Source organism: Ictalurus furcatus, chromosome 23, assembly GCF_023375685.1.
Source record: "Ictalurus furcatus strain D&B chromosome 23, Billie_1.0, whole genome shotgun sequence".
In the NCBI taxonomy this organism is placed as follows: domain Eukaryota; kingdom Metazoa; phylum Chordata; class Actinopteri; order Siluriformes; family Ictaluridae; genus Ictalurus; species Ictalurus furcatus.
In genome coordinates, this window is record NC_071277.1 from 14,643,164 (window position 1) to 14,665,523 (window position 22,360).

The window sequence follows — 22,360 nt, forward strand, 5'->3', positions numbered from 1 at the left end:
TTACAATTTGAATTGTATAGTGTCATAGCAATGCTTACAGTACTATTTTTTTTTTTTTATTATGAACCAGCTGAATTAAATAGGTGCAGTCATAGCACAACTACTAGGTGTAGTTCTAATGAATTTCTGTTTATATAATTTTTTTTAATTACAACTCTAGAACACATTATGACTGTATGGCTAATGCTAAGCCCATGTTGTTAGTAATCAGCACGGAGTATACAATTCTACATATGGCCACACACAAGGGCAGGTCAGTGTGAAATGTCATCTGACAGTGGAAAATAACCATGACCTCTGCCTTTCAGAAGACATTAGGAGCTTTTTCTAACACATTAGCTCCAGGATGAGAACAGGCACAATCCTAATCAGCGAAAATGACTCTGGATAGGTGATGTCACCCACATACATGCCTCACAATATAAAAAGATACAGATCTGGATTCTTAGTCAAGGTCTGTGCATCAGATGTCATCTTCAGTGCATTCAATGCATTGCTGGCAGGTTATTTGTGTTAACTGAACGTATCAGGGTTTATTCTTTAAATATGGTGTAGTATAATAATCATTCAAGTATTTTAAATGCAGTTAGCTTTTCTTGATGTCAGAGTTAAATGAACCCTAGTTGCTCTAGCCAGTTACACTTAAGAGACTGATATGTGCTGGACTGTTTTTTAAATTCCACTTGCACAATTATTGTTTGTGTTTGTACCTGCCTGCCTTTTCTAACTAATTTAGTTGGTTCAATTTCACAACACTGAAACAAAATTGTAGCCTAATTTAAACCAACACAATCCTGACCAGGCATTTATTTAGGATGACTGAACACTGTATATCCTTGCATGTTAATGAAGGTTGTTTTTGTTTTCCCCTCTCTCGCACCCACATGAAAATAATAACGTCCAACTCAGGCAAATTTTTAGTTGCACCCCACCAGATCCCAGTCCCAATGCACAACTCTAGTCTCAACCAGATACCCTGTGAACCTTTCTGGCAATCTTTCTAAATAAACAGAACAAAACAAAACAAAAGAACAATAACAGCAAAAAACAAACAAACAAACAAACAAACAAAAAAACAATGCCCCCTTTCTTTGCCCCTTTTCTTTGTATCTGTATTTATATCTGTTGAGAGCACATTAGCTGTTCATTCAGAATAATGTATTCATTTTCAGTTTGTGTGTGTGTGTGTGCGTGTAATTACACATGCTCTAGTTCTTCTGTTTTATCATACGCCACTGTGACAGGTTGCTTTAAATCTAAGCCACAAAAGCTCAGGTGCAGAAATTCCCTCGGCTGACCTCCTAGACCCAACCTCACTCAATCAACAGATGGGACTTCTAATGCAGTGTTCCACGACCCTGCTCTATATTTGAAATTACGCCCTATTTATTATATAGTGCACTATTTTGGGCAGTAATTTGTAGTCATGTCATAAAACACATTCTGTACTGCAAAATACCAAATGTGACAAAGCACTAAAATAGGCCAAATAATGCAGTTAAACTTCAGAATGTTAGTGTACCAACACAACACAACAGGCAAACCATGCAGTGTACAAAATCAGTTCTTTTTTAATCACATATTTTCTTAGGGGTGACAATCCAGTGTAAATCAGAAGAGGACAGCTTCCGTTTTAAATCTCGTTCAAAATTCACATTTTTAATAAATACCATCAATTTTACACTATCAAAGAAAATAATTTTCATTTTTCAGGCAGATCCACTATCCACAACAACAGACTAAAAGAACCACTGAAAGGAATGTTTTTACCCAACGGACCAAGGAAATTGAATAAAGGTATCTTGTGTGTGAAAGAGAGAGTGAATGTGTGTGTTTGTATGTGTGTAAGGTGTCTTAACATGGTTCCCCAAGGTACGGCTGATCCTTTGAGAGTCTTGCAATGAGTCATCTCTTTCTCTCTTTCCCTGTCTGACTTTCTTTTTTTAAACACCACACTCTCTTGTCCTTTTGCCAGGCTCTGGCAGGTGCAGATAAATGGAGAGGCTCAGCTGGGCTACTGATGCTCTGGAGAACTCGCGGCGTTTGACAAGACCAGAAGACAACAAGAAGCTCTTCAGAGTCAGAGCTTGTATAGAAGGGCTCTCTCTCTCTCTCTCTCTCTCTCTCTCTCTCTCTCACTCTTTCTCTTTTTCTCTCTGTCTCTCATTTTCAAATCATAATCAATGTTTCTCAACTATTTCCTAATCCTTTTTTGATCTTTGACAACTTATATTTAAAATAGTTCTTACGATTATCTATAGTGTCTGTGGGGAATTACAATCTACTGCAAAAGGATGCTGTTATTTTCCAACCTGAGATGATGATGATAATAATAATAATAATAATAATAATAATAATAATAATAATTTTTTTTAATTTAACCATTTTCTTTTTACCATTTTCTCATTTAATGTTATGGCTCATCCGTGAGTCAAGTTAATTCCTGTGATCACTTCCTGTTATATCATGTTATAGCAGTTATAAACAGTTATTAATTCACCAGCCTTTCCTGTATTCTCTCTCAAAGTTAATAAGTCAAAAAAATATACAGCTTATCATGTTACCAAGTTACCTTATCATGTGACTCAAGTAAGCACAGACTCATTCCATACAGTGCCCTCCACTAATATTGGCACCCTTGGTAAATATGAGTAAGGAAGTCTGTGAAAAAATGTCTTTATTGTTTAGCTTTGATATTTTGTTTAAAAAAAATCACAAAAAAATACTCTGCTCTCATGGATATCAAACAATTTCAAACAAAACACAGGTTTATAAAAAAAATATATATATATCTTTGTTAAATATAGGTGTGCAACAATTATTGGCACACTTTTAGTCAATACTTTGAGTTATCTTGGCTATCTCCCTTAGCCAAGATAACAGCGCTGAGTCTTTTCCTATAATGCCTAATGAGGTTGAAGAATACAATGCAAGTGTTCTGAGACTGTTCCTCCATCTCTCCAGGTCCTTCGAATTTTGAGGTCCATGCTGGTGGACTTTCCTCTTCAGTTCACCCCACAGGTTTTCTAGGGGTTTCAAGGCAGGGAACCATGGCCATGGCATGACCTTGATTTCGTGGTCAACCATTTTTGTGTTGATTTTGATGTATGTTTTGGATCATTTTCCTGCTGGAAGATCCAACCATGGCTCATTTTAAGCTTTCTGGCAGAGGCAGTCAGGTTTTCATTTTCAATATCTGTTGATATTTGATACAGTCCATGCTATGTATCCTTACAAAATGTCCAGGTCCTCTGGCAGAAAAACAGCCCCAAAACATTAGAGAGCCACCAACATATTTAATTGTGGGCATGAGGTACTTATCCATATGGCTACCTCTCTGTGTGCACGAAAACCACTTCTAGTGTTTATTGCCAAAAAGCTCTATTTTGGTTTCATCTGACCAGAGAACCCAAAACCGGAAGTTCCAGTAGTGTCTGACAAACTGAAGACACTTGAGTTTGTTTTTGGATGAGAGTAGAGGCTTTTTTATTGAAACCCTTCCAAAAACTTGTGGTGATGTAGGTAACTTCATATTGTAGTTTTTGAGAATTTTTGACCGCAAGATGCAACTAACTTTTGCAGTTCTCCAGCTGTGATCCTTGGAGATTTTTTGGCCACTCGAACAATCCTGCTCACAGTGCGTTGAGATAATGTAGACACGCTTCCAATTCTAGTTGACTGGAACTTATTAATTATTGCCCTGATGGTGGAAATGGGCATTTTCAATGCTTGTGATAATTTCTTATAGCCACTTCCCATTTTGTGAAGCTCAACAACCTTTTGCCGCACATCACAGCTATATTCCTTGGTCTTACCCATTGATATGAATGACTAAGGGAATTTGGCCTGTGTTACCTCATAATTATACTCCTGTGAAACAGGAAGTCATGGTTGAACAATTTCCTGTTCCTAGTCACCCAGGTGTACTAAAATATTTAAAATATAAATGGGAATATACTTCAAATATATTTTTCTCATATGAATTTATAGGGTTGCCACTAATTGTTGCACACCAATATTTAACAAAGATATCTTTTTTTGGATAAACCTGTTAGAGATATTAGAGAAACCCCCCCCCCCCCCCCCCCCCCGGGCGCTTCTCCTGGAGCGCCAGAAATGCACTCCCTCCCTCTGGCTGTCCTGGCCCCCTGGGCAAAATGTCCCCAGCTGAACCAGGAGACTGAGCGGCGTCCTCAGCGGAGCGAGCAAGAAAGCAACGCAACATCCTCAGTTGAACAGGTAAGCAGAGCGACGTCCTCAGCGGAACAGGTCAGCAGAGCGGCGTCCTCAGCTGAACAGGTAAGTAGAGCGATATCCTCAGCAGGGCTGGAGCTCTGAGCGACGTCCTCTGTGGGGCAGAACAGCGGGACAACTTCCTCAGCAGGACAGGCGAGGGGAGCGAGGTTCTCCACGAGACCAGAGAGGGGAGCGAGGTTCTCCGCGAGGCCAAAGGGAGGAACGATGCTCTCCGCGAAGCACGAGGGGGAAACGATGCCCTCCATGGAGCAGGAAGGGGGAGTGACGTACGGCGCGCAGCAAAGAAGTGGAACGACATCTTCAGGGGAACATGGAGGCAGAGCAACGTCCTCAGTGAAACAGGAGCAGAACAGCAGGGCGAGTTCCTCAGCGGAGCAGGCAAGCACAGCGGCGTTGTGCGTGGGGTTGGCGAACAGAGGGGAGCAGTTGGGTATGTCAGGACACGGAGCAACATCTTCAGCCAACCAGGGCGACTGAGCGACGTCCTCAGCTGATCCGAAAGGCTGAACAGCATCCTCAGACGAGCAGGGAGGCTGACTTATGTTCTCCGCTCACTCCGTTTGCTGGACTAGTTCCATAATAGGGGAGGGAGGGTGGGAGATGGTACCAGCCCAGTGAACAGGCTCCCACTTGTACCGGGACTCCTCCATGTCTTCCTGCTACTTACGTAGCGCAGCTTGGTACTCCTCCTCCTGTTGGCATAGCGTAGCGTAGTTCTCCACGAACATAGGTGGCAGAGTGAAGCCCAGGTATTTCATGTTCATCTGGTCATTTTAGGTCTTACGCTCTGTCAATCCATGCTTTTGTCCACACTTCGATGTTTAGTTTTGCCACAGTATTTTGCCTCGTGTTATTGTGTCTTTGTTTTTTTATCTGTTTGTTTATTAAATGTTTGAAATCTGCGATTGCTTCCATCTCTACCTTTGAACTGTGACAACAGCCTTCTTTGCTCATATTTACCAAGGGTGCCAATATTAGTGGAGAGCACTGTAGACGGTATATAAATTCCTCCTAACAGAAAAAGATATTTTTTCTTTGTTAAGCAGCAAAACATTTTGTTTTACCATAATCAAAACAGTCAGTGAATTGCCCAATATGTGCACAACTAATGCTGTAAAAGTAGGTCTCCTTAATTACCCTGAGGGTTCAGTCAGTGCAAAAGGAAGCAATTTAATGCAAAGAGTAAACAGTAAATCCTAAACAGTAAACAGTAAAACGAAATCCTATAGCAGTAACTGTGCTGCTTCTGAACCACTACAGCACTGCATGCTATATGATGCAATGTGACAAATTATAGCTTTTTAAACCAGCTGAAAGTGGGGCAGAAATGCAGTTTCTAAGTGCTTTAGATAGGTTTTATTAATGCTTTAAGTTAAGTCTGAAATATAAACACAAGTACTTTACCCATGTTTAAAATGTATTTTAAGTATTTTATTCACTGCCAACTTTACGAATCTCTTTTGAGGATTGGAAAAAGACCAACTGATGTTTTTCCAGTCTTCAACTGTTAAGTTTTGGTGAGTCAGTGCCCACTGTAAACTCATATTCCTGTACTTGGCTGACAGAAGTGGAAACCAATGTGGTCCACAACACACAAGGTTCAGTGTGTTGTGCATTCTGAGATACTTTTCTACTCACCGTCCTTGTATAGAGTGCTTATTTGAGTTATTTTAGACTTCCTGGCAGCTCGAACCAGTCTGGCCATTCTACTCTGACCTCTCTTATCAACAAGGCATTTCTACTCTCAGACCTGCCAATCACTGGATGTTTTATTGTTGTTGTTGTTGCTTCTGTGTAAGCTCGAGAAACTTTTGTTCTGCATGGAAATCTCAAGAGATCAGCAGTTGCTGAACTACTTAAACAAGTCTCTCTGGCACAACATGCCATGGTCAAAGTCACTGAGATCATATTTCTGCCCCATTTTGATGTTTGAAGTTCAAAGTGTAACAATTCAATTCAGTTCATTTTTAAAAATTATTTATATAGCACTTTTAACAATGGGCATTGTCAAAAAGCAGCTTTACAGAAATCCAGATATATATAAAATGTAAATCATTTTTTTAAACTTATCCCTAATGAGCAAGCCAGAGGCAACAGTGACAAGGAAAAACTCCCTGAGAGGGCAAGAGGAAGAAACTTTGAGAGGAGCCAGACTCTACTGTGCTGCTGCCACATGATTGGCTGACTGGATAACTACATGAATGAGCAGGTGTAAAGATGTTTCTAATAAAATGTTAATGACTGTGAGTGTATTTGTAAATGAAACAGTGGGTCACAAATGGCACCTCAATCATGGAATTACTCTAATGCTTTGTGCTTCTGAGATATCTGGACTGATCCATTGTAGCCCCTAATTTGTCCAATGTTAAATATTTCTATCAGCTTAATGACATTAACATCTGTCAGTAGAGAATGCCTCTTTGATGTCCCTGAAGACATTCAAATCTTTCATGTAGGTAAGAGAGAAGGAAGTTCAGAGAAAGGTAAGACTTGTGAAAGCATAGATATATTGCCACAATGCACAATGGTTGGTGTAGAGAAAAACCTACAGGAAACTGCTGAACACCAGCATTGTCAATGCTCTTTCAACCTTAGCAGCCAAAATAACAGGCCTACACAACCGCTGCAGGCTATGCTACTATAAAGAAAACACACACTATGCTGTTGCAAAGATAAATGTGTGTCTTTTTTATTTGTGAGTGTCACTCTTGAGATTGTAAAAGGGGGTCTTGGTGTGACCTTGAAATCATAAGCATAAGGTGATCTTAATGCTAGTATTTATTTAGATCAATGTATTCAAATACAAACAATGCATTTGAAATTGCATTGAGAGCTTGCACTGAGAGAAATAAAAAAAGAAAAAAAAGAAACACACTGTGCTGACTGTAGCTCTTCCTGACTATTCTTATGGGATCATTTTGACAAATGGTGCTTACAGGCTGCAGTGACATCCCTGTTCTGCTGTACTTAATGACAATGCAAGTAGAGTGTCAGCAGGTTCCGTCACCCCCCCCCCCCCCCCGCCCCAGCAGATTTTCAAAAAATCCATTATGTATCCTAAAGACACTTCTGTAACAAGACTTGTAATCTGCTCCAATCAGACCAAATCTCATCCCAGAATGACATTCTTGGAGGTAGGAGGCATCAATAAGCCTCAGGTGTGTACTTGAAGAGCAAAATTAAAAGCTTAAACTCACTCCGTCTTCAGTATAAACAGTACCCAGGCACATGACATGCACAGAGTCCATGTGTAAAACCTATACTGGCTTGTATAGGGTTTAAATAAAAAGAAAAACACTGGATGTCTTAAAATATAACAAAAATGAGAAGTGTTAGCATAGACATACGCTATCTATCTATCTATCTATCTGTGCAAGAATCGGTATATCTAGTTGTTACCATTTTGTGGAAATCTTTTTTTTTTTTTTTACTTTGAGAGCTCCATATGCATTTTTGGTGCAATGCCATCTCCTTTTTGTTAATTTTTTTTTCTCCACGTGACTGCCACAAAACTTTGAAAATAATGTAACTTGTTCCATCTCCTTCAGAAGCAAATGTAATTTCTGTTTTAAATTGTTGATTACACTTGCAGTACATTTATCATCCACCATTTTAAAATACAATCTGTGTTTATTTAAACTGTTACACGATTTATGTTATGTTTAAGTTATGGAAGGATTTCAGGAAACTCAGGCTCATACCATATTGCAGCTTGAATAAGTTCTGAATCAGTATTGGTACCTGTTGCCGTTCTTATAACAGAAAGGCAGTTCATTTTCTATCTTCCAAGCAATGGTAGTTAATGCAGCATATACAATCCTTCATCATCATGACATATAGGTGTTAGTGGAAGCTATACAGCAGGCTATGTTAGAGTTTAATTCTGATATTTGTTTGAATTCAACCATTGGTTTTGTAGAGTACTGTGTCTTGATTTTTGGCCTTTTTTCTCCATTCACTTTCCCAATTACCTGTTGTTATTGTTGTTGTTGTTGTTGTTTTTCCTTTTTTGGTTGCATTGTGACTTCTGAGTTTCAGAATTCTCAGAGTGCTTAGGATTCACCACCGCTTGCTGACATTCACTGTACTCACTAAAAAAACACTAGTATTTATTCCACCCTCATGCAAAATGATTATAACCAATCGCTCTCACCATTCTGTCTCTGTCAGTCAGTCCTCTTAAAACGTTCAATGCATCCACCAGTTTTTGAGTAATGATCATGTATATTAGGCATGCAATCATGATTCCTGCTACCCATTTTAGATTTAAGCCCAGGGCAGCAGCTTCAAAAACTGCAACACACAAGAATTTAAGTTTCAAAGCAGGAAAAACCACAAGCCAAAGTCTCATATTTTAATTTTGGCAGCAAAGATAATGTTCCCTTACACACACACACACACACACACACACACACACACACACACACACACACACACACACACACACACACACACACACACACACACACACACACACACACACATCAAAACACAGCAATGTTCAATGCTCGCAGAAAAATAGCATTCTAAACAGCAAGATAACTTTAAAACAGCAGCACAGAATCACTACGAGGCTAATTAAACAAGCAAAACAAGAAAATGTCTACAGAAACCTTAGCAGATTCTTGTATTCCTAATGCTTACATTTTTTTTTTCATAATTATTTTGAACCATTTTAAGACAACTTTAGGAAGGTGCAAATAACTCTAACTTCATTTTTTTTAAATGAATATTTAAAAGTAAAATACCTAGAAATGTGTGATTAATTAATTAAATCAGTCCTTTTAAAAATATTTTATGAAACTATTGGGTGATTTTGAATTCTGTTTGATCAGAAGATTAATTTCCTATAACAGCAGCCCTGACAATAATTCCGGCTGCAAGGTAAATTGCAGGTTTATATATCTCTGTTCTAATAGGTTATCTTTCTATAATAACAACTTACACAGGGATGCTCCACATAAACATCTTTCAGAAATATGGTGAGGTTATCTATGAAGAGATGTTTATTTGGATTTTTGGAAGAGGTCTCCATTGTCAGCACTTTGTAACAGTCAGAGGTAAAGTTTTATGTTTATGTTTCTAAAGACAGAAAGTAAGAGTTAGTAAAAACAGTTAGAATCTAGCAATCGTTGAAAGTATCTTGCACTTGTTGCCGAAACATGGATAGAAAGAGAAAACCCGCGGCCGGGGGTGCAGAGAAGGTACGCCAAAAAAAGAAAAAGGCTTTGCTGGCTGACACTGCAAAGTGTGCTAAAATAACGGATTTATTTAAACATTCTGCAGGTACTGATGAGGACAGTGACGCAGAGGCAGAAACATCAAAGTGGAGTGAGCAGGGAGCAGGTGCTTTGTCATACTTACATGGTATTTGCTGTGAACCAGTTAATGAACTAACTAAAGACCAAAATGTTTTTGTTAACCTTGGGGTTTCAATGCTTATGTAAGAGTCCCACAGCGCTGTAGGTTTGAGCATTTCCACAGTGTGCTCCTGTGGATAGAGTCTGCTGGTTCTAATTTGGTTCTGTGTTTAAACACTGTTGACTGTTTTGCAATATTATAAATAATTCTGATAATAAAAGCAGGCTATTAAGTCAAATTAGGTGTCAGGTGATAATTACATTAATTCAACTTTTAATTTTTGCTTTCTGTACACACAAACATGGGAAGGAAAACCTTTAAAAAAAATTGTTTCATTGTTTTACATATTAGCTCAACACAAACAATACAAATGAACAGATTGTGTGGGGTTTTTTTTTTAAATTAATGATTCGTTGATCAAGAAACAGGTTGTGTCAGGTCGAATTTGGTGTATCAAATTGGGGCCGCTTGACAGCAAATTCCCGGGCTGCTTTTTGTTGCCAGTCCGCCCCTGTCTTATTCACAGTCCTTGAATGATTAGTGGATGTGTTGGGTGGAACTTGGATCTTAGATTTCAGATCTGCAGCTTTGATTTGCTTGTTCAAGTTCAAATAAAACTTACATCTAGAAATGAGCAAAGAGTGCTGTGGATGAATGGGAAATTGTGAACACAGCTACCTATCCGTATCTGACATTCAATAAAAGAAAAACAGCAAGATGCTAGGGGTGTAACAATCACATGATTTGGAACAATGTATTGATTTAAAAGGCAACAACTAAAATGAATTGAGGCAGCATCATAAACTGATTATTATAATATATTATTATTATTATTATTATTATTATTATTATTATTATTATTGACTATAATTGATGATTATTACAATTGACTATAAATCAATGACTCAAAAAAGGACAGACAACTTGTGTGTAAATACATTCAGATTTTTTAAACTGATGTGTAAATAGGTTGCAAGGTGATTTGCCCATAACTCTAATACTTAAAATAGGCCATCTCTTTGGCATTATCATTCGTGAATAAATCGGAATCGGAGGTTACTAATTTGAATCATGTCATATTGTATCATAGCTGATTTAGTGGTATTTTTAAATATTGAATCATTGAATTATGAATCGAATTGTATCATGTTGTATTGTACTGTAGAAGAGTCAGTGGTATCATCATGTATCAAATCATTGACTTAAGAATCAAAAATAACTTTTGATTAAGCATAATATCATGTGGAGGCGTGAGGTTTACACCCTTACAAGAGGGACACAGAGTCAGACAGATTAAAGCCAGTATTAGGGATTACAGCATAACACGGACATACGTGATGGATTTATACATTACTTCACAACAGCAGGCTCCATTTTAGGATTTACACCCAAGATTACCAAATACCACGTAGAACTAAATGTGATTCTCAAAAGCTTTTAGCTAAATGGGTGGTTAAAAATCCATTTCATTCAGTCCCCAAACCAGGTTTCTCAGCCTTCCTTCTACTTAATGCTGATTGTACACTAAAGCTGCCAGTGTCACTTTTCTTCTTTCCAGAAGCAAAACGCCAACATGAGGATTATCCTAAACCCAATCTGCTGCTGCAAGGATAGGTACATCCACATGAAACACTTCCCTTTTCCACCTCTGCCTTATCCTAAAGGAACACAGACTCACATGCCTATAGAGTACTCACTTTGGGAAATGACAGCCTGTCAGGTTAAGTGTTTCACCTCTTTTGCCTCCTTGTGGGAGGCTTGTTTGTGCTTTAATGCATTTGTGCGTTAGGGCCTAAGAGGATAATGACGTGAGAATATTTGAAGCAGGTGTGTGTGTGTGTGTGTGAGAGAGAGAGAGAGAGAGAGAGAGAGAGAGAGAGAGAGAGAGAGAGAGAGAGAGTGTTTGGAGGAGATTTAGAGATTGCAGCATGGTGCACTGAGCAGCTTTTCTCCAAGGCTTTGATCCAGGAGGACAGCTAGCGCCAGAGAAGCATCAATTGTGTTCAGTGATGTTGACAGTCTGAATAATTTAGGATTGAGGCCCTCTGCCGTATGCAGTGTGTCACCCAGAGATGTTTGTTAACCTCCACACTATCTCCTGTTCTGCAGATTGAGGATCTGCAAGCTTTAGGCTAGAAGATAGATGGGGTGTGATAGACAGAGCAAGGGGGAGGGGGGTGTAAGTGGTTGCAACAAATCTGTGTCAACCCACATACATAGTGTTCATAATAAACAGTATCTTAGGTGATGAAGAAAAACATTTTCACCCATTTTATTGTAAAACTGTTTGTTTTAAGTTCCCTTAAATCCAATATAAACCCAGAGACCTGTATGCTACACACAAAAACGTAAACTCAATTTCCTACAATCCTCAGCCTACTAATGAACTACAGACTCAGTCACATGACCCATCACACGATCCACTATCTCATTCTAATTTCCCAGACTTCTTATCACAACCACCTGTTCCCGATTAGCACAATCCCCATAAACAACCGAGACAGTAATTAAATCTTTGCAAAATCTCTCTCTGAACATTTCATTAATGATGTTACTGAGCCTTTTGTTTGTGTACATGCTTTTCCGGTATTAACCCCGTCTGATTGTTTATTGAGTTCTGCCTAACATAGTTAAATCTGTCTGCTGACCAACTGATACTTTGCCTGTCTTTCAACTTTTTGTTTTTGGTTTGTCCTTTTGGTAGTGAGGCTGGGACAAAATAGCTTCCTGCCAGCTGTGTTGCAAAATGTTTCAAACTTCAACTTCAAGGCTTATAATCATTAAAAAAAGTATAAGCTAGTATACTGCGTAAATTGTTTTTTAGATGACAGCACTGTCTGGGCAAAGATATGTTTCTGTATGTTCATGAAGTTGTGTTGCTTTTTGGTGGTGGAAATTATTCAATAGATAGAACTTATGAATTCAGCTACCTTTAAGTGTGTGTGTGTAGTGTAGTTTGCAGTTTCATATCATACCATCAATGAGAGCTTGTGATATAATGCATTGCTTAACCCTTGCTGTTATTGCTATAATAGAATGGCCAGCCATCACTGAGCTACAGTTACTGTAGCTAAAGTGTACTGCATATTACAAAGTTGTCTATATGGTAGGTTTACATGTATAATAAACTATACATAATACAATTAATATAGATTGGGTTTGCATAGGCAGGCTGATGCAATGTGTCTCCAACTAAAATCATTATTATTTTGTTCTACCCACACAAACCAGATGTTTTCTGATATTGAAAGCAAGTTCAGAAAGTCACATTCTAAATCTGGAGATGTTCCTATAAGCAAGACAGTTTTAAAAATAGAGGCCTTCAAATTACAGATGCTACACAGCATTAGAAAATATAGCAAAATTATCACCCACATTATTACATTTCTCTTAACTGTTTCCTGATACAGAGACAAGTAAAGGGCCTCAAAAGGTTTGCCTCATTTTTTTTTCATGCTCCAGTAGCTCTTCTTCAATTCTGCTATAGGTCCATCTGATATTTATTAAACTTATTATACATGTTAAACAGCACCATTTTTTAACATATAAAATACACTCAATGGCCACTTTAGTAAGAAAACCTGCTCATTCATGTTATTATCCAATCAGACAGCAGTGCAAATCATTAAATCATGTAGATACAGGTCAAGAGCTTCAGATAATGTTCACATCAAACATCAGAATGAGGGGGAAAAAATGTACCACAGCATTTCAACTCCGACCTTCGTTTGTGTTCCTGTTATTTCACCGAAAACTGCTTCTCAAATCTGGCTGAAGTCAACGCAGTATTTGCTTTATTTGGACCATCTTGCGCCTCTGGATCACAACCTGTAAGTATGATTAATTACTTTTGTATATATTTTCTACTGTGTGTTCCAAATCCGTGGTTTTGTGTTGTACAGCCAGTGCACGGCTATTAGCCTGTTAGCCTCTGCTAACCGACTAACACATGTTATTGACAATCTACATGTAAACTTACCACTGAGAAACATCCTGTTCTCGTCGTGCTTGCGATGGTGGTTTGGGCTGATCTTCTGATATATCACTATCAGACTCGGGCTCAAATTTATACTGTTGTATACGTGTACAGCCAGTGCACAGCTGTTAGCCTGTTAACTGTTAGCCTCTGCTAACCAGCTAAATCACGTTATTGCCAAACTACATATAAACTTACCACTGAGAAATGCCCTGTTCTCGTCACGCTTGCGATGGTGGTTCAGGTTTATCTTCCGATGCATCATTATTGGACTTGGGCTCAAATTGGTAAGGTAAAATTACATTATCACGGCTATGGTTAACTCGGATATGGTGGTGGGCGTTCCTTTCCGGTACGTGCTATCAGCTGTAGACCAATCACAACAGACTGGTACATCTGACCAATCAGAGCTGAGTAGCCGCTCTGAAAGGAGGAGTTTAGAGTGAAAGGATCTTTGAACGAGTAAAACAGGTAATGCTGCAATGTAAATTATGAGAAAATTAAAGTGTGTTTTGACCTTGCATGCAATCCTAATGTATGAGACCTTTGAAACAAAATTAGGCACATTTAAAAACCATAATAGATGCTCTTTAAATATAGTATACCATTCTACTTGAACAATTTGGCTTTAATTTATCCAAGTAATTTTGAATTTTCTAGAGTAGAGGTAAATAAAATTGGTAAAGGTCCAGTTTACAAAGGTCAGGATAAGCAACTAACATGAATGAATGACAACCATTCTTCCTTTTAATACTTCTACCATTAACGGGTAGTATATGACTATAAATAAAACAATTTGAAGTGGTCATATTTTGTTGCAAAGTGGAGCTTCATGTTAGAACTTTTGACTAGCGCACACAGAAAAAAAGTAGAGACATCTATTTTGATTTTGAAATAGGGAGAATAAACATTCCTATTCCTCTTCCATCAAAACATTTTTAATAAAACAAGCATGCTATCAGCTATATGCAAAATCTATGAATAAGTATGTAAAAGTCCCATTTCTGAACTAATGTCTCTGTCCTTGTAGCTAGTCTCTGGTCCAATGAGCTGCCTCAGGATAAATAATTTATGTAAATGCATGTGATTTGATAAACCACAACATCTGCTACAGAAGCTAAGCTGGTTCATGTATAGAAAACTAGAATCCCTGAACTACAGACAGAAGTGAATCAGTTTGACCCACTGAAATACCTTGCTGGACTGTAGTCCATCAGTTGACAGCCCATAGTCTATAGGTTTCATGAACACTTATTTATTTCCAGTTTGCCTTGTATCTACTTCTATCATTTCCACTTCCACAGTATGTGTAAACTCTATAGTGTAGGTTAGCAATCTCAATTCAGCACCTACACTGTAATCCTGAACAATACTACTAACTTATAAACACTATTGGGTAGCAATCAAAACCAATTACTTAGTTAACCCAACAACAAAATTCTGTGTTTTCCTAACAAGTAATGATGTTTTAATTTTATTTGAGTATATTTCTTTGAGTAAACATTGCCAATTACATAATAATTTTATGTGTCCAAATTCACGCGGCGTGACATCACCAACGTCTTTATGTTTTGCATTTCTGGGCTTTACGTTATCCAAATTCCAAAAGATCAAGATGACTACCCTTTAGCGGGTGGGATGAATTTTGAAATAACTGCAGACTTTACCTTTCAGCCGTCAACAGTCATTATTTTCCAAAGTCTGGCACTTCTGCTTTTAATAAGCGTTCTCCTCTAGTAAGTAAAATGGTTTTCAATTTTTACTGTTAACACTTAGCTCAGCTGTCTGTTGGCAGCCACAGTAATGAAATGGTATGGTTAATTAATTTAGCTGGGTAAGTTGTGGAGGTAAAGTTAGCCTTCAGTTTGCATCGGTTTATAACTTATTTCATAATAAGTGAGAGTAAATGAGCATGTGTGCCAATTGGTAAGGCAGAGTCCATAAAGAGTCTTCTAACAAGCAGGATAAAATTAATTCTTTCTGGAGCACGTAAAGAGATTTTTAATCCATTTCGGTGTTCAAAACAGTTTATTATCAAAAATATGAAATATCAAAAATATGAAATATCAAATATTTCAAAACAGGCATTTTTCTTGAGAAAAACAGAGACTAGCCGAGAAACAGATTAAAAAAAAACTCTTTTTTTCATGTTCAAGGTGGGATTCTTTTTTTTTTTTTTAATTCAGCTTGTTAGAAGAGTATTTGGGGATTCAGGAAATACATTCACAATCGAGGTGTTATTTAACCTGTTGCGTGGTAAGTCTTTCATTTGTGATAAATTTGGAAATCTGTTTCTGCCATAGACGGGAGAAAGGTCATTTTAACTTTATTTTTCACAATTGCAACTTTATATCTCACAATTGATTTTTTTTTTCTTAGAATTATGAGTTTAAATCTTGCAATTCTGACTTTATTTCTTGCAATTTTGAGTTTATATCTCACAATACTGACATTTTACTCACAATTTAGAAATCTACTTGATGCAGTACCTAAAATGTGACTAACTTCAGGTAGCGAGCGTGCGCTAACATCTGGTTTTCCTTGGCTTGACTAGCTGATGAGTGTTGTTCTTACTGTATATAGCCTATTTTGAGAATGTTCGATGCTTTATTGGTGCATTCTTTATAACTTACTAAATGTCAAGTACATGTCTAAATTTCGGGTAAAAATAAGTCAGAATTGCGAGATGTAAAGTCGCAATTGAGAGAAATAAAGTCGCAATTCTGAGATATAAAGTCGCAATTAGTTTATTTATTTATTTTTTCCTCTGTGGCAGAAACAAGCTTCCATAGATAAATTATATTTGTTGTAACTGTTCCATCTTTTAGGCTCAAGTGGATGTTCAGTGGAGTGGAATTTCCTCAATCTTAAAAAAAAAGGTATGATGTATTTTGAAATACTGCTGGTAATAGAATGCTTGATTTTATTAGTGATGTACCTAAGGTTTCCCTCGGCCTCCTATTGCAGAGACTGGTTGCCTCATATGAGAGGCTAATATGAATCGGCTTGCAAATCAAAATTATACTAAGTCTAATCAATAATACTAGACACACTTGAGATTTAAAAAAAAATACTAAATTGCTAGTTTAGGAGCCATTAAAATGTCATGGTAGATGCATTTTTCACATGAAAGGGTAGATATTTTGGCCCATATTACGGTTTAAACTAATCATAAGTTGTGGCAGATTTTCTAAAGAGTTATTTATGTTAAGCAAATTTAACTCCATTTGTTTGCAAAGAAATCTTAGCAGATATGTGTGCTTGCACGCATTTGAAGGGACAATGCAACACCCTGCTGAAAATTAAGCCAGCTTTTACGAACACTGTTATAATGAACAGCGGGTTGAATTTATTAGTGCAGTGCTAATATTGAACTGAATGCCGCTTACTCTAAAAAAAGTGTTATTTAAATTTCAGAGTGCAGATGATTCAGTGGAGTGGAAGTGCAAGTTGTGTTCTGTAAACTTAGATACCCGGGCAAAAGAAGTAATTTACGACAGCATGAGATGGTAGCATGTCCATTCAAGAACTGTAATTACCGCACAAATGTATACTCATCATTTAACACACACAAAAATAGAAAACATGTATGTTAGGTAGTTCAGACTTTGATGATAATTTTGTGTCAGCAGAGAATGACAGTGCTCCACTAACATCTTCTGCTAACTGTGTTGATGAAGGACATGCTCAATATGAGAGCACAGACTTCTATGATCTTTCTGAGTTTGACAGTCAATGTGACACTGAAAATTTGAGGGCCCAGTTGCAACATAACTTAGCATCATTATTTCTAAAGATGCAAACTGTTCTTCACATATCTGACATGGCAAATCAGGAAATAGTAGAGTATTTGACTCAAATATTTTCACTAACCCAACCCCTGATCAAGAAGACTATTAAAGAAGGCTTACAGAGTCATGACATTTTTGCTACTGAAACAACTCTAGATGAGATAGTCAGTGCTGTTATGAACAGTAACATTTTTGCCAGTGCAACAGCTAAAGGCGAAGCGTTATCTTCGACCAAGAGACGGAAAACTTTCATCTAGAAAAATTACCCTGTAGTAATGCCTGAACAATATGTGCTAGAGCCAGGACATACGGCAGTGCACATTTCCATTCTTGAGATGATCCAGCAAATATTCAGACATACTGACAAAATTTAAGAAATAAAGACAGCACAAAAAGGTCAGTATGTGAGCCAACAAGATGGCTCGTATTTTAAAGATAATGAATTATCTTCTTCAGAGGAGCTAACACTACCTCTCATTTAGTACACTGATGATCTTGAAATGCAAATCCGCTTTGCACATCAACGTAAATCCACAAGCTAAGTGCAGTGTACTGGGTATCTCTTTAGTAAATACAGATCAGCCTTGCATGTGGTTCAGTAAGCAGCATGTGTAATGTTTCAGACACTCAGAGGTTTGGCTATGAAAGAGCACAAGTCCTATGTTACAAGACATTTGTACTCTTGAGTGAGATGGTGTAGTCATTGAGTCCATTGGTAAGGCAGTTAAGGGCACCATCATGTGTGTGTGTCTGATTATCTTGCAGCCCTTGCGTTAGCTTGTTTTACCAAGTCTTTCAGAGGCAAATATTTGTGCAGACCAAATTTAGTCTTATGTAGTTGGAAGTGTGAATTTAGTCTTAGGACAAAAGCCAGCCATGACTGTGACGTGCATGCTGTGATGCATGGGAAGGATCAGGGGCAGTGTGGTGTTCAAGGAGATTGCGTCCTTAACCAGAGTTTAGAGTATTTTCATACAGTCACTGGTTTCCCACCTGATGCCCTACATGACCTTTTTGAGGACATTGTGCCTGTAGAGCTGGCCCTGTGCATTGGGGAGATGATCTGTTGCAAATACTTTACTCTTGAGTATTTAAACAAAAGAATTGTGTCATTTCCATACCAGCACACAGACAAGGTTGACAAACGCCAGCCTATCCCAAAGACGTGCTGGACCGAACACAATTCGTGGCAATGGTCATGAAAATTGCTTAGACTGCTCCCTTTGATCATTGGTGATAGAATTTCAGAGGGAGATGGTACATGGACAGTATTCATGGATTTGAAAGAGGTAGTTGAGTTGGTGCTGTCCTCAACTTTTCAGAGGAAGCTATCCAGTATTTTCAGACAAAGATACAGGACCATAGACAAATGCTGCAGGAGGTTTTTCCTCATTTCACACTCTGTCCTAAACATCACTACATTGAACATTACCCTGGACTTATATACTGCTTTGGGCCACTTGTCCACCTTTGGACAATGAGATTTGAGGGCAAACATAGCTTTTTTTTAAGCGTGTTGTTTGTGACACACAAAACTTTAAGAATGTGCTAAAAACATTAGCAAGCAGACATCAGTACATAGTGGCATACTATCTCAGTGCCCCATCATTCTTTAAACCTCATGAGCAGACATAATGTGTCCTCTGTGATGGTTTCAATAATTCCTGATAACGCAAAGACATACATTGCACAAAAAAACAGACAGCAACATGATTTATAGCACATTAAGGGTCAACATTGATGGAACCGATTATGATGTAGGAATGTTTGTGTCTGTGGGACATGAGTGAGAACTGCCTCAGTTTTGCAAAATTGAACAGATTTTTCTTGTTAACAACCAGGTCATTTTTCTTTGTCGAGAACACATCATACTACATTGAACACCTGCGATCCTATGAACTTTTATCAGGGAATTTGACAGTTCACACCATATCAGCGCTCAATGATGCATCACCTCTCTCTGCATACAACACACAAGGACGACTGCTCATAAGACAAAACGATACATATTACTCCCCTGAAAAGTAGATTACTTCTTATAACATATTCCCATTGGTAGCTTACATGATTAATAGAAGATAATGCCTATTGGAAGAGACACACCTAGTATAGCTCTTTTTCTTTGTCCATAGATTTCATGTCCAAGTTTTTCCATCTATAAATTTAACTTTGCTATCTGACCTTGTGTGTGTGTGTGTGTGTGTGTGTGTGTGTGTGTGTGTGTGTGTGTGTGTGTGTCTTATTGCAACTCTCCCGAGCGCTCGAAACAGGACATAGCTGTGGTAGTGTGGCAGCGCCTTTTATTCTCATCCTCATCAATTTCATATTTTATATTTTCTACATCCACAAAAGATTTTCCAACAGTTTACTGGTGTCATGAAATGGGATTCTCAGGTGGAGGTAAGAATATTTTCTTTAATTATATAGAAAGGTTTGCCTCCATGTGGGAATTCTAGTCACCTCAATTGTGATCATGGCTGTCATAACCTCGCCTATAATATTTCTATAGGGATAATTATAATGTGAATTATTGACACATGACTAACATAAGGAGCAATTAAAAGAAAATGTGGTTATTCATTCCTCACTGATCCTTATCGGTTGAAATATCAAGTTTTGGCTCACAGTGTTTCCATGAACACAGTCTGTCTTAAAGACGCTGTGCATATGTGATTCGAAAAACTCTGTAGGTTGAAATATCACACTGTCTACGGTGCTTCCGCGGACACAGGTCTTGAAAAAGATTCTGTTACCATGTGATTCAACAAAATGTCTCAGTGAGAGGTTTGTGGGATTTTGCCAACCATGTGCATAATATTCTCATATTCCTCACTGATCAGTGAGCGGTTCATCGGATTTCACCAACTGTGCACTTAATCCTTGTAATCTTGTATCTCAGTAATTTCATTGAAACTCATACTGACATAGCATTCTTGATTTTCTTTTTATTTTATGTTTTGAAGTAACTTTGTGTGTTGGTTGTTCTGTATGTAAATTATTAGACATGGGTGGGAGTGGCTAGTCCAAAAACACCCCAAATGATTGGATGTACAATCAGAGATTTTTGTGCAACCTTTTGTTCTTTTACTGAAAATGAATTAAATATGGCGAAACTTCTGGTTTTTGACAAATATGGTGATCCCAAGTGGGACTGTGATTATATGACATTATTCGTATTATGACATTATATATATATATATATATATATATATATATATATATATATATATATATATATATATATATAAGAAAAAAATGGACAGAGATGACGGATATGTGGTTTAATGTATTTAAGAAACAGAGCAACTCAAAACCTAAGAAAACCGATAAAGGCATCCTTGTCCTCTGCCCCGCGGTAACATCATCCTCAGATTTTCCTCCACACGAACAAAAGGCATCTAAAAAAAGCTTTCGCAATCTTGTCTCAGTCTGACGGAGCTCCGTCTCTGTATCAGGAAGTTAAAGGTTTGCTTAGCCAGAATCAAACTGAAATCAACACCAGAAGTACTTCCCAGAGTCATGGCCCTAGCCAGGCCCCTCCTAACACGTAAATTACTACACCACTGTTTAACTCCACCTTTCTGTTCATGCCATCAGAAAGAGATGTGCGCATCCAACCTCCCAACTTGTTAGAGATTAAAACTATCTGTGACGCGCTCTGTTTTGTTCATTAACACCTGCCTGAATAATATTCACCCAAACGCATACGTGAACTGGAATCTGCAGGCGCTTTCGCTGATGGTGGTAAGAGCAAAGCTAAGCCCATGCTCGTTTTAGCTCTAACTCCCAATCATCATCACTCAGGCAAACAAAAAAGCCTGGAAAATGTTATTATTGCAATCATGACCATTTTACTGTTATTGATCTTTGTAGTGCCTTTTTTCATGTCCCAGTAAGCAAGCAGATGCAGCCTATTTTTGCCTTTACATTTAAGAAGCAACAATACATCTGGACGCACCTTCCTCAGGGGATCATTTATTCTCCGGCCGTCTTCTCTGCCAATGTGCATGCAGCTCTCTCTTCACTAGTTCTCCCAGAAGGGTGAACCCTCTTGCAGTAAGCAGAAGACATACTATTATCAGCTGTTAACACTGACACATGTCAAAATGGCTCAGTGAAGCTCCTCACACACCTGGCACAATGCGGGTTCAAAGCTTCTCTCTCAAAGCTCCAGTTCTGCCTCACCATGGTGCGTTATCTCGGCTTTCTCATCAGCAAAGGCAAATGTCATCTCTCTGCGGATCGTCTGAGAATTATTCTTGATGTTTCACCTCCATCAATGAAATGAGGTATGCTCAGTTTCCTTGAACTAATAAAGTATTGTCATCAGTACATTCCTGACTGTTCACATTATGACAAGGTGCTCAGGCAATGTTGTCTCACAGATCAACCTGACATCATTACATGGACTAAGGAGATGATGCATTCATTTTGTTATCTCAAGCCGTCTCTGAGTTCAGTTCCAGCTCTAGGTCTGCCGGACTATCAGTATCCTTTTCACATGGCCACGGAGGTCCTGGTCCAGGAGCATGGTGGATGTTATCATCCATTAACTTATCTGTCCAAGACCCTTGACCCTGTGGTTCAGGGCATTCCAGCGTGCTTGCACTCAGGAGCAGCCTCTGCGCTGCTCGACTCTGATGTTGAAAACTTCGTTCTCTCATATCTGCTTACCTTACATGTGCAAACCCAGTTAATCTCTATTGTTATTAACATCCAAACACAACACATGACCGCACAGCATTGTTCTGGCTATGCGACTATTCTCTGTGCCACTCACTACCTAACTATTTAACCAATTACATATGACGTGGCTAAATGGGCTGCCAAAGAGGGCTCATCGTCACCTTACATTGAGCATAACACTGTCTTTTTCCCTGTTCACGCATGCGTGTTCACCTCATGATGTTAGCATTACGATTTTGCCTCAGATGGTATTATTAGTTGCTCCAATGGAGGCGTCGCGTTGCCCAGT

General features: G+C 38.2%; 1 long non-coding RNA gene across 3 annotated transcripts in view; it reads right to left on the bottom strand.

The window, feature by feature from the left end:
- Positions 1-22,360, bottom strand: part of LOC128599599 (uncharacterized) — a 41,164-nt gene that overhangs the window by 10,146 nt on the left and 8,658 nt on the right. The window contains exon 1 of one of the 3 annotated variants that reach the window (XR_008384436.1): positions 13,793-14,164. The exons of 1 other annotated variant lie outside the window; for it this stretch is intronic. This is a non-coding gene — a long non-coding RNA (uncharacterized LOC128599599). Of the gene's footprint in view, positions 1-13,340; positions 13,560-13,792; positions 14,165-22,360 lie in introns of those variants that run through there. One more of the 3 variants, XR_008384437.1, reaches the window with a different exon arrangement.